Genomic DNA, 16,732 nt, shown 5'->3' with positions numbered 1-16,732 from the left:
GATAAGTTAATGAACAAAAAAAATGAAACACTGCCTAGTTATATATTAACCTTATAATTAACCTTATGACCAATTCGTTAAATCAGTGTCAGCTTTGTATTAAAATATATTATAAGAATTCTTTGATCAAGACAAAATATATTATTTGCTATATACTTTGAGTGTGTACATAGGTATTATATAAAATTTAATCTTATGTACTCAATCAATATTTGGCAGAACAGAATCTTTAGCCTTTTGAAGCTCAAAGAGCTGGCAATAAAAATGTGATTCATTTTTTAAAAAAATTTGATTGACTATTCAGTCCAATTGGGAGTCTTCTACAAAATAATAGCTTTTCTTTTCGACCCAAATTATATTAAATAATAAAAAAAAGAGTTTCTCTATTTTCTCTCCTTCTTGTTTGCCGAAATCCTTGAAAGTGATGAAACCACTAATTGTATATATGTAAAAAAAAAACAAAAAACACAAGAATCCAAGTTGCCCTCACCCAGTTAAAATCTTTAGCCGCTGTCTGTGTTTCCATTCTTTGGGTTGATTAGGAAAAGAATAGTCAAACAAAGCATGGTTGACTGTGGTATTGTTTTTACGTGATTCATATCTCTTCTTTTCTAGACATATGCAAGTGGATGTTGTAACCACTTTTCAATCCTGTAAAATTTATGCAGTGTTGACAAGGAACATATATAACTGGTGATGCCATTTTAACAATTTAAGTTATTTTACAAACTTAATTTTAAACATTTTACTTTGATCATTTACTATATCCCTTCATGTAAATTTTTTCTCATTAAATTTTGTGTTAAATTCTCACATTAAACTCTTATATTAAGAACGTGTAAAAAGTTAAACATAAATTAGGTTTGATTAGGCTACAATATTCACATACCACAATTTATATATATCACGTGTAAAAAGGGAGGAAAAGAGGGTTCCGTTTTAATTGCGCGCGTGCGTCACACGTGGTAGAAGAGCGCGTAGAGTGACGATGATTAGTGACTGTGGAAGTCAATGATTCAAACTTTTCGACTTATAAATTAGGGAAAATACAAATTTTTGGTTTGGGGATAATAGAAAGGTCACACGTGTCTGTGACTGGCACCGGCATTTGACCGTAGCCGACACAGTGCTAGGTACGTGGCGAAGACGGTGTGTGTGGCTTTGTTCTGCTGACGAGGTGCATACGTCAGCACCTAAAAATTTATGGCATTGCTACTATTGAGGTTTGGCATTGAACATTATTGCATGGCCATGCCATGGCGTGTCTCATAATACCTTAATTTGGATTTGATCATCTTCCTTTTTAGTCCTTTCCCTTTCACTCTCTTTGTTTTTCTTTTTCTGGCTAGTACAACAAATGCTTTACGTAAAGGCAATCTAACACTATATGCTTGGTTGGTCCAATAATAATAATGAAAACTTTTGGCCTTTGCTAACAAGGGTAGTAGTACCTTTTGTTTATTTATTTTTCTATTAAAATTCAAAATTGAAACCATTTCTGTTGATCTACACTTGTAGTGACTATTATCGTATGTTGCCATAGATGCCGGAGAAGATAGATAGAAGGTGATAGTGTAGTTTGAAAAGTTGGCACAGTCCAATAATGACCCTTTAACGGAGAAAGTCTTATAAGGTCATAATCCAAGAATATCGTTTATGTTGATCACTGACTTAAAGCTTGTAACTAATACCAACCCTGTTTTAATCTTATGTTTTCTCCTTTGTCCTTCCCATTAATTAAACATTAAGTTAATTTAATTGGACAGCTCATTTGTGTTCATGCACCTAATTTACCATTAATAACGATATTAACCTTAACGTGAATATTGTTACACCTTCATTAATTGTTTTTCTTGTTGCCGCATTATCCTTCGTGTGATTTGTAGTTACTTGAGCTTACCTATTCATCCTCACTGAATCATAGAGTAAGAAAATTTAAAAGTCCACTGCAAGCAAGTGTTTGTGTTGACCCAATAAAATAAAATAAAATAAAAGCTAGTGCTTGTAAAATATAAATAGTAAGGGAAAATCTTCAACGACATATGAAGATCCCAAACAAATTAAAATCACAAAATTAAATTAAACATAAATACGTCCTCTTATCCTATAAGTCCAACATTCCTTAAACGTAAACAAAATTCCTAGGATTTTACCATCATGCTTTACTGAATATTCTACCATCTCTTTAAGTTTAAATAAAAATATGAAAGAGATTTTCTGCTCCTAATGATAATAATAATAATTACCTTTAATAATAAATGTCCTTATTAATTTTAAGAAAAAAAAATTAACAATAAAAGTCTTTATTTTTTAAAAAAACAAAAGTCTTTATTGTTAAAGTGAATGTTCTACTTCATTAAATATAAATTAATTAAAGAGATAACACTTTTGAAATGGAGGAAGAAATTATTATGGTTATGTTTATTAATTTAATATGGTGTGTCAAGATTTAAATAAATTTTGATTAAATTTATGTAGCACATACTTTTTGGTATAGTAAACAATAATAAGTTGGAGAAATAAATAAATATATGTAAAAAAAAGGGAAATACTTAATGTAAGAAAAGACAAGTAGTTTATTGAAAAACAAAAGAGTAAATTTAAAAGTCTTATTATTATATTTTTTTTTATAAAGTATCTATCAGTTTTGTTGAAATTTTGTTAATTATTGATTTTCACTAAAAAAATCCAATTAATCACTTTTAATAAAATATTTTATTTTAATTATTTTTTTATCCATAAGAAATGAACTCAATCTTTTTTAAAATAGCTGATCCAATAGTACTCAAACTAATGACTTTGAGTAAAAGCTTAGATGAATAGGCTTTCAAATTTAATGTGTATATATATATATATATATATATATATATATATATATATATATATATATATATATATATATATTCTCCCTCTCTATTTTTATTTCTAGCATCAAAAGTGCATGCAACTCAATTTTTAAATATTTTTTCATGTGATCTTTATAATTAAATCAAGACAAATTTTAACTAGTGTAATTAGGGGATTAGTTAAAGAAATAAAATGAAAAAAAATATTTTATTGAAAAGCATAAAATTCACTTTCCTATAATTTTAAAATATACTCTCATATGATTTAATTTCCAATAAAAACTCGTGTTTCAAACGAATTTTTATCTCTTTCTTTTAAAGCTCAAGAGAAAGGTGTTAAAACATTCTCGCTCATATTCAGTGACGATTTTTTTTACGCAAAAATGAGAAAATAAAGAAAATTTGTTGAGTAAGGAGGGAAAGAGTTATGCAGACCTAAGAAAGAGAGGGCTTGGCATTATATAAAATTTTGAACTATTTTATAATATTAAATAGTTTTCTGGGAAAATGAAAATGAATTAATGGTGACGCTTGAATTGGAGAACACGACTTGAAATTCTTTCTTTGAGACAAGGGGAAAATATTTTTATTTTGGCTTAAAACCATTCATGCTTCTGATTCCCATTGGTGGAAAGACATTTGCAAGCTTGAAAATTGTTCAAGCCTGCTTTTGGGCTAGCTAGTTCTTTTGCAATGACAAAGCAGATTGAAGACAATTGTAATACTTGTTTTTGGCTTGACACCTGAGTGGGTCATGATAAATTAAAATTATTTTAGCACTCTACCAAAAATTTTAATGCAAGAATGAAAAGGTAAGAGGAATGGCTGTGGTCAACAACAACTACGTATCATTTATTCCAAAATAAATAGTAAAAGAAATGCCTTGCCTCTAAATTTCAGTACCTGAATAAAGCATTAAGCTAAGAAAATTTATTGTTGTGCTAACTCATGAAGATATTGGACTATTGGTATTCTCTTTGGCAATCACTACTTTTTGAACAGATTGCCAGCTAAAAATGAATCTTGCTTGGAGGAATATGATTTGGGACCATCACTACTTTTTGAACTGTGCTATGGCAACTCTTGTAAAGAACCAGCCTCGTGTTGGTACTCTTCTTTGACTTGGCCCTATTGCTATGCTGGATGGGGCATGATGTTCTTGAAAATTGCAATCATCACTTCATTCAGCTCCACGGACTCAAAGTAAACAAGTTAAAATTATTTGGATGGTAGTTTGGTTCCTTTGGACCCACGTACAGGATGACATTATTTTCAAGGAAATTAAAGAAACATTCACATCCCTTGTATATGCCAGACATTAAATTTTGCTCATGGTCTTGGATCATCTTTTAAATTGGAAGTCCTTGGTTCTTAGTTAGATTGGCAAATGAATCCGTTACAGTGTATGGGACAATATTTATGCCTCAAAAAAGTTATTTATGTGAAGGTACCCTTGATCTTTTGGTAGATAATTATACATAAATGGAGATTTTCGCAGGTTTCTTGTATCTGTTTTTGCATTTGGTACCTACCATTTTTTTAATTTGATAGTCTTAATTAGTAGCTGTGTCGTATAGGAAAAGGGTGAATTATTTGAAATCATTATGCTCTGTGCATTTTGGGGGAAAGTTGTATTGTATGAATTATGGCTAGGAACCTTTGCTATACCTAAGGGTAGTGTGGATCCGTATCCTCAATTTTAAAAACGTCTTGAACCTCTCACTTGACTTTTAGAAGAAATATTATTTTAGTAAGCTAAAAGTTTGATTTTTTTAAAAAATGCATTTAAGATGTTGTTTGGTAAAATATATTTTTTAAAATAAATTTATTAATGTGTTTCTATTTATTTTTATGGAAAATATTGAATAACTTATAATTTTTATTTTTTAAAAAAACCTGTATAAAAATGTAACTTACTAAAATGCTTATATAGAAATATTACCCAATCCCTTAAAGAAACAATTACTCTTTATAATTAGTCTTTTCCCAAACACCTGCTAAGAGGATCCCTGCCTAATTATAATTATATTTGGTGAGAGTTTTTATCTCGTTCCTATGCGATGAACTTGATCTTCACAAACTTTCCAACAAGTTAGGCTTCATATACGAATTAATTAGATAATTACAAGCCATACATCTTGAACTTGTTAGTCAATAAGTGGGAATGATGATGGTAAGATGACTTCCGTATGCACCTCAACTATGTCGATCCCACCAATATTTTTACTTTTTTTTTTCAAATGTTTTTCCTGATTCCAATCACGCGGCACATATGACTTTGAAGTTCTGAAGAGATTTTACATATTTTATCTAGAGTTATAAAAATAATTTTATCGTAAAGTTTATAATAATCACTCATGCAATAACAGCTTAATTAAACTATTCGGTTAAAAACTATATTCTTGGAAATGCATTTTGCATCAAATATTCAACGCGGGAGAAGTGAACTCTTAATTAAGATCATCTAAGAAAGTATTTAACTACGTTTAAGATAAAAAAAAAGGGTACAAATTTAAACATACTTATGATGTTTCGTATATTACTTAAATTCGTCCTTACACCTAACCCAATTACAATAGCTAACTTCTTTTGTAAATGTGTCCATAGAACAAACGAATGAAGATGGAGGAATATATATGGTAGATGACTATATATAAGTTGGTGGAAAGACCATTGTTTGGTGAAGTATGTATGACTATGCCTTTTTTTGGTTGATGCACATTCCCCTTCCCCGTTCAATCTCCATTCGAAATTTATATTCACCAAAAATAAAAATAAAAAATGGACAATATTGAAATAGATACAAACATATGCAATGAATAAGCAGCAGCACTATGAATGCATTGCAATCCTAGAACAACATCCCCTATCAATTCATGCTTGAAAACTTTCTGGTTCTATGGACTCATTTGAATTCGTTTATATACAAGCCTTATGTGGCTGCCTAAAAGCTTTAAACTAGCTTTACTCATCTATCATAGAGTCTATTTTTTGTTTAGCTATCTCATTCATGCTTTCACTTTCTTATGTGGTGTTTCATATCTGTGAAGAGTAAAGACTGCACAACCACCTATTGATTTTCAGTGTTGTATATTATTCGCTTTAAGAGAGCTGGATATTTTATACAAAATGTGATAGATATGCAAAGAAGATATGGCCATCTAACGCTTTTGCAATAAATAAAGGACTACCCAAAAAAAAAATGTATTGTGCATGGTTGTTCTTGTTTTGATAGCCATTACTTCATTTTTTTTTCTTTACTACTATCCATATTGTTACAATTATATTGCAATTCTTTAATCAACACAAAAAAAATGTAGCAATACTACAACTTTAAAATGTTTTTTATGACCACTTTTTAATATATATATATATATATATATATATATATATATATATATATATATTATTAAAACTTTAATGAATTAAAAAATCATTATATTGAATTCTACATCTTGAGAGATTAATTTTAGAATAACAATAGTGGGTACAAAAATAAATAGTATTTATATCATATTTATGAAATTCGGTCCAGTAACTATTGATTTGATCCAATTTGACCTAATATATATTAAAAAATTTAAAATTATATATATTGAATGAGAAACCTAGAAATTAAATACAATTTTCATGAAACCCAGAAAATAATAAATAAAAAACAAGTTACACACAAAAGTGCATTTTTTTTTTTGTAAAAAAAAAGGTGCAGATCTGCACTAAAAACCCAAACACACACACCATAAACATTACAAACCAACATATCTGCATAAAAAATCCAGAAACACACATCATAAACATTAAAAAAAAAAACAGATCTGCAATCTTCCTTGATTAATTAGAGATCCTTATCTACTTGATTAGGGTTTAATTTTTTTGGTTGATATTTAGACAAATTAATTATCGTTAATGTACATTGCTATAGTATTTTTTTTTAATTAACACAAATGTGAAATAGACCAAAAAGAAAGGCCTGGTGATTACGAACTGTAATTTCTGAAGTAATATAATAAATTTTATATAAAAAAATACAAATATGTATGGGAGGTTTTGAAAGTTTTCGAGGTCATTTAATCTAGGAAAGTCTAATGATATATTCAATGTTCACTATTAAAGTTCTAAGCTATTACATATATAAAAGCTTATCATCTTAATATATATATATATATATATATACCATACAATCATATATAATGCTTAAATTAAATTATAAATTATATCTAATTTTCTTTTAATGATAATTTAAATATCTATATCTATAATTATTATTTGTCATAATAATAAAATTTCTCATTTAAAATTTTATATGTAACATTATGACTATCTACGTAATCTACACAGTATAATGGTGAATAAAATAGTAAATACAGTAAAATATTAATTCGTCAAATTTACAATAATGCATTTAGCCATGTCATGATAAAATATTTTTTGATAAAAAAATACGATGTTTTTAACCTTGTACAGGTTAAATTTCGTTAACTATCTACTTACAGTTAATTTTGATTAACTCATTAATTATTATTCTCAGAAAGATGCAAAATCTCTCTCTCCTATTTATTTTATGCAAGATTTTTAAAAAAGTAGTTTGAATATATAATTCCAATGTAAAAATAATTTTAGATGAAAAAATAAATTTAATGACTTCATAAGATAAATAGGAGAGCGATTTTGCATCTTTATCAGAATTATAATTTATGACTTAACCAAAGTTAGTTATTAGTAGATAATTAATGAATCTTCACCTGTACATAATTAGAAAGTCCTAAAAAATGATAATACATTTTGCCTCGTCATGGTACATCAAATTAATCACTGTTATCAATTTTGTCACACACGTATGCCTTGGTTGACTAGTCCAAATGTCCAATAGTTCTGGTTGTCATAACTCAAGTTTTTTACATTGGCATTTGCTTTTGGGGAGTTTTCTATCTTTGATTGGTTTGTCATAACTCAAACTTTTGGGGAGTAATATTTAATTACATTAATTATACTAATTTGACTGTTTAAAATAAGAAAGTAAAAATGCATTTATAATTGATTTAAAGTAGTTAAGTTAAATTTATGAAATATTTTAATTCAAGTTAAGAGTTAATATAATTTATTTATATATTTTTTCGTCTTAAAATAGTTACATACTACTCCTTTTAAAGTAGTACACACTTTACATACTATTTTTTATCACCTGAACTTTAAGTAAAAGTTTATAATTAAAGATCTTGCTAGATTTATTTCACAATTATTTATACTACACAATCAATATCATAGCCAGCAAAACCTTGAAAAGAGTCAACTTGACATTTCAAAACAATTTATAAAGTCAACCTGTGAAATGGATTTTTTGACCTTGGGATATACATAGAGATAGAAAAGATAAAAGGGAGTTTCGATCTTGATGTCCTTACCAGCACAATAGAGGATCTTCAAGATCTTGAATAATTCATTGGCATATATGTACGGGACTATGGATTCAACTCTAATTATTTATGGTTCTTTAAAAATTGATGCTTAAATTAACTATTTTTATTAAAATTTCACAGCAATATCTCCTTGGTGCAGTGAAAGTTCTACCATATATGAGTGGTTAACTATTTTTTTTGGTTTTGATGAGATTGGGTGAAAATACTCTAGATGCAGAAAATTCAAAAGGCAAACAGTTCCTTTTACATTAAGACTGACTTTAGTTGAAGTCTCTTTATGTTGTTCTCTTTTTGTTAAAGGATAAAATTTAGATGTAATTCGTTGAATATTTTTATTACTATTTTTAATTAAAATTGAAATTTAATTTTAATAAATAACTCTAACTTTAATATCAAATCTTTATATACGAATTATTAGATAAAATTTTAATTAAAAATAGAATTAAAAGTATTTATAATTTTTCATTTAAATTATATTCTTTGATCAAATTATGCTTCTATATGTCAGGGAAATTTTTTTATTATTCATAGTCATCTTATCTGATTTAAATAATAATTTTTTTTTATATAAAAGTCCCCATATATGCGTAACCTTTTTATATGTGACTTAAATATGTGATATATAGCTACCTCTTCTAAAGGTTAGTTGTTGAGTAACAACAATAGGCACATCAAGAAATAAGTCTTGCCAAATTACTTCCAGGAAGAAAGCTAAGAGAAACTAGCTAACATCACTCAATGACGAGACATCAACCAAATTTTGGTCTACAATATATATAAAAAAATCAAGCAAAAGTATTATTATTATTATTTAATAATATCACAAATTTAAGGATTAATTATGTTTTTTTGTCTTTCAACTTTTTATAAGTTTAAAATTTTTTTATCGGTAAAGATTAATTTCACTTGCAATTCCTAAATAATGTTTTTGGCAATTTTGGTTCATATTTTTTTTTCTATTAATCGTTTTAATTTCTATGGTCATGTAATAATGATAATATTAACTTATGAGATAACAATTGACAATTCATTGACAGGTCATAAAAAAAATTTAACACAAACAATCATATATAATATTTTTTATAAAATATATTTTTAATTTCTCATATGTTCAGACCAATTGATAACATAAAATTAATTTATGAGTGATTAAAAAATATAATTTTAAAAAAATTACATATGATTATCCCATTAAATTTTTTAATAACATAAAAGTCACTAGATTGTCAATGTGACTTTCATATCATCATGTATGATTTGTTTATTTTTGTGAACAAAAATAATTCGGGGAGATAAAATTGAGGGAGGCTAGTTTGGTTAAGTTGATGAAGTTGAGAAACAATTTTTAAAATGGATGGAACTCACGGTACTATTTCTTATTTATTTTTACTCTTTTCTCAATCTATTATTTCATCTTTTTTTTATTTCTCATCAACCAAACAAATTTACTTTTAACTTTATTTATCAGTTTCCACTCTTTCTTCTTAGTTTTATTTCCTCTATCAAACACTTCACTAATGCTAAAAATTTATTTATGAACTAAAAAGTAAAATTCCTAAAATGTTTAGGGACTTAAAACATAATAAACCTAAATTTAAATTTTATTTCATAAATATCAATAAAATTAAATGGTTTAAGGGGTTATTATATTTAATAAAACTACTCACGATTCAAGAAATTATTTTCTTTTTAACTTTCACACTACTCTGATTCAAATAACCAAATAAAAAGTTACAGCGTTTAAGTCATAAGCAATAAGATTTGCTTTCCATTTTGCAAACACCCAAAAAAGGGAAAAATTAAAATTCAAACATTTTGTTCCCCGTTGAAACCCATATACACAAGTATAGCGTCATCAACATAAACTATTATACATAAAGTCAATATCAAAACAGTACACAAAACAAGTAATTAAATGAGTGACGCGAAAAAGAATGACCGATGCGTCATGTGTATATCATACATCAAGTATGATTAACTGGAATTAAAATAATTCATAAGGCTAAGACCCTAAATATCTAGAAGGTTAATTTAGCAATATGATTGGTAATTTGAAAAACTATGAGCATAAATACGTCAATTATGGGAAGCTTATGTGTATCTCGGAAGACTACTCGAAGAGAGTTGGGCATGTCATTTGAGTTAATTGGATGGGAGAGATTGCTTATAAGGGACAACTTATGTTCCTTTTCTCCTATTTTTCAAAAATTTCAGTGGAAGAACTTAACATTATTTATGAATCAAACGAATAAAAAAATAATGAAAAAGCATGAGATTGTTGACCAAAACTGGTTTTTAATCTATTGTAAGTGGCACGTATTTGGTGTTGATGATGGAAGTCATTATCAAAATTGAAGAGAGCAGGTTATTTGTTAGGTGTATTGAGCACTCATAGAGATAAAGAATCTTTATGGATGCCTCCAACCCCCCAAATTAAGGGATAAAGAAGTCACTTTCATGGTCCACACATTCTGCCATAGATTGCTTTGCCTCATATTATATTTACATTCTTAAAATTGATTTCGTATGTGGCTAGGCTTCCATTTTAAAGCAAAAATAAGATATATCAAGCTCACTCGGTTAAACATGCATTTATGTATCGAAGGAGTTATAAGATTCTCATGGTAACTATAGAGACAAAAAAGCCGGAAACAAACATAGTAGAATTCAATTTCTCTCACTAATAAACAAACAACTAGTATTGGCCAATAAAAAAAGACATGTACATTTATTTAACCAAAACATTATTTTCTATCTTCAATTGAATTTGGTATCTATGTCTCAAATTCATTCTGCTTCCCCTATTTATATAGGTTAAATTAGTTTTTTTTTTAATTTATTATTTAAGTTTAATTTGATTCTTTAATTTTTTTTATTTAATTTAATCATCTAATTTTTAAAATTAATTTAATTTTTGTTCAATTTAGTCTTCTAATTTTTTAAATAATTCATTTTTTTTTAAATGTGAATTTTATGATGGTTTAAATCTATGTAGTAATGATTTTGAACTGAAAGATCAACTTAAATTAATTTGAAATATTAAAGAATCAAATTAAACCTAAAAGAATAAAAATACCATATTGAATCTAAAAGAAATGAAAAGATTGGTAAACTAATTTAATCATTTACTCAAAAATTTGAATTTGACTGAAAACCCTCAAATTAAAGTTTTACTGACAAGGTCACAACGAGGTGGGACAAATATCCATGGATGAGTATTTTTGCTGTGTCTAATAGAATATATTCATAGTGTAATCTAATGCTGCAACAAAATATGCGAAGAATGAATGGAATGTTGGTATAAGAATCTATATTAATAGAAGAATAATATGGTAAAGATTCAAGAAATGGAATTGGACAAATGACGTGCCTCAAAGTCAAGACGGTCCAAATTAATGGAATCAAGGGGGGAAAAAGATAGGTCACATGTTCAGGATATGTGTGCTCAAATTTAGGGAATGTTACCTATTACTTAAGGGTTCTTATTTCCTCAGGTTCCTAATGAACCTGCCCATTTTTTGGCACATGCTGGTGGAAAAGTTCATTCGTGAGGAGATGGTCTGAAGATACCTATAGTGTTTAGTTGTTAGCGGATTCAGCTTCTTGTATTCCAACCAGAAAAAGAAAAAAAAATAGTAAATAGTAAAAAGCTCAATATCCACAGGGAAAGTGAAAAGGTTTTTCTTTTTAATTTCTTTGTTTACTCTTTAGGGAAAAAGTACTGTCTATAAATTTTTTAAGTTAATTAAATTATTAAAAGTCATCAAAGAACATCTTTAATGAGATTTTAAAACTTTTTTGAACATAAGAATTCCTCTTCATCATATTTACTATTATACAAGCCTTTGAAATCTTATGTGGAGGTTGAATTTTAGGAAAAAATTTCAAGAACTATTTTTTTTAAATAAAATTATTTTTCAATGTTTTTCTCTCTAACTAATTCATAAAATATATTAAACTGAAATTTATTGTGGAATTTAAAGTAAAATCTACCACTAAAACAGAGAATGAAAAAAATCTTAATTACATTCTATGTAACACCATAAAATCCATAAAAAATGGTTTAAAAATCCAAAATAGTTCTTCTATTTAAGATGCTATAAATAAATTAGTCTCAGCTCATCAACTTCGTTTTCTACTCTGAAATAGTTGAGTGTAAAGTAACCCACAAAAGACAGTAATATAAAATTAGATTGTAACTCATATATGAAACAAATTTTACCTAGGAGAGACGTGACAATTTAATTAATCTAAAAAAGATCCTCAATATAAAGAGAATAACACTCTCAAAGCGTGACGCAAACCTATATAACATATCGCCATATATGTGCAATGTGTTTTTTTTATACCAGTACAATGTGTTTAAAATCTATGTACATGTATTTCCCTTCATACATTAAAAAAATATTTATGAATATGTAAAAGAAGTTGCATAATCAATTAAAAATTAGAGTTGATATAAATTTTAATAAAATTATAATAAAAAATAATAAATTTATTATACTTAATTATTTATGATTAAATACTAGTGTAAATTTTTTTTATGATTTAGAACTATATATAGAATTCTATTTTATGGGGTGAGGTCATTTTTTTCCAACTTAGGAAAGTGAGTTCGGGTTTAGGGTCCAGTATGAAACTATTCGCCTTGTCCATGCTCCTCTAACCCTTCCGATATAAATATTTATAATTATTAATTATATGATTATACACTATATATATAATATATAATTCTATATAAATTCAAACCCACCCCTCTTTGATAGGGACGAGTGTGGAAGAGCTAAACTCGCTTCTGATCGCCCTCATTGTTATGACTATGACACAACTGGAATTAATTTACAATTTCTAAAAGCTATAACATTGTATAGTAATAAATAAATAAAAGGTAGCCATAACAACTACCACATTCAGTAAAAAAAAAAAAAAAAAACTACCACATTTACCTGAAATATATTTCAAGATTTTTTTCCCGCTGATAATTAATCATCTAAAGTTTCTTTCTTTTTTTTTTTTTGCTGCAAATCATCTAAAGCTAGGTCATTGAACCAACTACAACTATAATTAATTTGCATTTATAACGGTTACTTGAACAAGTGGGAATAAGTGATTGTCGCCTAAAATACCTTGCTGATCACATTAACTGAAAACAATTTGAAAAGGCTATCTTAACACCTTTTTGGTGGAAAGTAAAATCAATCATTAATCATAGAAATGGCTACTTTAGTCCAATCAAATGTGTATAATGTGGTATATGAGTAGATTGATGTTGAAGAGTGAAAAAATACAGTGAGAATAATGTGTTTTTTTACACCAAGGATAATGTGTTTGAAGCAATAGAATTGGCTTTAACATTTCCTTTTGGGATAATAGAGACAATTAACTTCTAGTTGCCGTTGAAACTTGAAGGGTATTTATTGATTTGAATCACCCGTTAAACTCACAAATTCAAATCACATTAATTATGGGTTTAAGGCTCTGTTAGGACTCGTAGTGAGTTTTTAGTTCTTTATTTTTAAATAGAATTTTTTTAAACAAAACGTATTCTATTTTCGTCTGATTTTAGTTTACAAGGTTACTAATTCAATCTTTATAAAATTGTAAATTTTTTCATATAGATTCATCTTATATTGGAGAATTTTCATTTCAGTCACTTTTAAATTGGAAAATTTTAATTTGTCTGTATTATTTAAGAAATATCAAACTTAGTTTCTAATTTTTGTTAGTAATGTTATCACTTAAGAGGAATCCTGACACCAAGTGGAAAAAAAAAATGAAAACCAAAAAAAGAAGAAGAAGGATGACTACAGAAGCAACCCTACAGTATAGGGAGTAAATTAAGTTATTTAAACCAAATCTTTATTATTTATGTTGGTAAGTTTTCTTTTCTAAAAAAATTGGTAGGACGATTTTTTTTATCTATTCAAAAGCTGGGACAAATGCCAATTTTAATGAAAATCTCAGATTATATTTTTAATTCATAGATTCCTTAGAAACAATATATATATATATATATATATATATATATATATATATATAATGATTCGAATTAAGAACTTCCTAAGTAAATAACGTGACAACATCATATTATAAGAGAAAAAAAATACAAAATAATAGTAGGATTCTTTACTATTTCTGTATAGTTTTATTAATTTCTTTTATGTCTTTCTTTTTTCTAACATAACATTGTAATATTAAGGACTAACATGAATTGATGAAAAGTCTGTAAGAGGAAAGCCTCTCCTCCTAGTTCATTCATAATGCACTAAATCTAACTTGCATAACAAGTTTTGTTTATTAATTCCACTTCCACCAATTCCTTGACAAACACAAGTAGTCTAATTAGTATTGCCTTGTCTTGCAGCATAAGTTTAACGTGAGCTAGCAAATCAATCTACATCACTAAACACTTTTCGGCCTTGAACCCAATTTATATTTCCTTAATGAATTATTTATTTCTATTGACTTGAAAACAAAAGTCAGCATTTCACCAATCATCTCGCCACATGGAATGTTCCAACTTGGTCTAAATTTTCAATATCTCTTTTAATTTTTATCTATAATCGTATGTCACACACAATATATAATTTAATTTAGGGTTGTAATATTTATGTATGGTAGCACGACTTCCCAATGCCCCGTCTCCACACCACAGTTGAGTTTTGAAGGTAAGTTGAGTCCTTTTAATGTGAAAGGTTCCCATCTTTTATTTGATTCTTTCAGAAATCAAGGATTAATTTGACTGTTCTAACTACTAACACTTTCCTCCTTTCCACTTTATATGAATAATTTAAAAACTTGAATTGATGCTACCGTGACCCACCAACTTGCTTACTAGTAAACATAAAGGTACGGAAGAAAAATAGTCTTCTTCACTAAATTAATACTTCTCTCTTTGGTTGTCAAAAATACAATAATTAAGGGTAATTTGACGTGGTCATGGCCTTTCAATAATGTTTCTGCCCCGAATGTTTACCTTGTCTTTCTCACTTCACTTGAAAATAATTGCTAACTTTTGATTTGTTTTCTGTCTGAGTAAATGTTCTGCTCACACTCACTCTATTGACAGATTCTTTCATTCACATAATCATGTTTAGCACAGTTTGCTTCAGTAGATTATGGAAGCATTAGATCATTCCATTGAAGAGAGACTAAGAAATTAACCACAATACACTTTCGGTGTTCTCTTTTTATGTTGTTAGTAAGTAGTATCAATTTTTATTTGTCATTAATGAGAGTAAGAAAAGGCTTTGGATTCTATACTTTTTAGTCGTTAATAAGCATGCACACTAATTATGAATTTATGATATACCCACCTTAGATGTAATTTTATTTTTCTTCTTTCCACCAAAAGAACCTATTGGTTTTCACCTTAAGCAGAATTAGCTTGAATTGAACAGATTTCAAACTTGAAGTAGCAAACTTTGAGTGCACAGTGACAAAGCATGATTATGGCAATTGAAATTGGTTTGATTCCTTCCAAAACCCAAAAGAAGCTTTGGAATTTGCAATCTTTTACCAAGTCAGAGATATCTAACATATCATAATTATATAAACTTTACATTCAACAATGAAAATTGTTGAATATTCCTCATCTAGACAAAAAAAGGGTAGCCTCCACATATATGATTAACAGAAGGAAAGCATACACTAAGAGACCGGACTCTGAACTAGATTACTTCTAGAAAATGTGTTTGACTGATTCTCACTCCATTACACGCTATCATTAGTCTTTTGTTTGTTATGGGATAAAGACATAAATAATAATGGTCATGCCTTAATAGTAAAAAAATGTGATAAACAAAAGAAACACAAAAGGGTAAAAGAAAACATAATGGAAGCAGCCTTTTAAGAACAAAATATCAATCCCCACACATACCTAATTCTTTCTTTTTTATCAGTTATATAGTACTGAATGAATCCCTTTTCATATTATGAAAAAAAAAAAAAAAAATCATAGTCTATCACCTATATGATATTCCAAAATCCAAATGATTCGTGACTATGCTCACCTAATTCCAACTGGCCATGCTTTTGATGCAAACAAACAGTTACATTCACATGCAGTTTACATATCAGTTTAATTAAGAATATATAATCTCTGACTTCTCTACTTAATCTCACTCAACCCTCTTCCAAAATTGCGAAAGAGAACTTTAATTTGTCAAACATTTTACATGGAGAGTTCGGCTATCAAGAATGCCACAACTACAAGGGTGAGTTTACTTTGTGTAAACGCTCTTAATTTCTAAGTGGTCAAAGAACTGCACGAGCCTCAAATAAAAAGGTTATCTCTGACAGACACTATTTGTTTGTAGTCATTTTTTCCTTTTTGTTTGGTGGCTTACTTCTTCCATCAAACACACCACCACAAATGCATTCAGAACTTAATAAGATATAACTACTTGTGGAAGGACAATCATGTTGCTCAAAAGAAAAGGGTTGGACAAAGTCAAAAAGTTTGAAATT

Source organism: Glycine soja, chromosome 8, assembly GCF_004193775.1.
Source record: "Glycine soja cultivar W05 chromosome 8, ASM419377v2, whole genome shotgun sequence".
Classification (NCBI taxonomy): Eukaryota; Viridiplantae; Streptophyta; class Magnoliopsida; order Fabales; family Fabaceae; genus Glycine; species Glycine soja.
The sequence above is the reverse complement of the archived record's forward strand: the minus strand, read 5'-3'. Positions refer to the sequence as shown.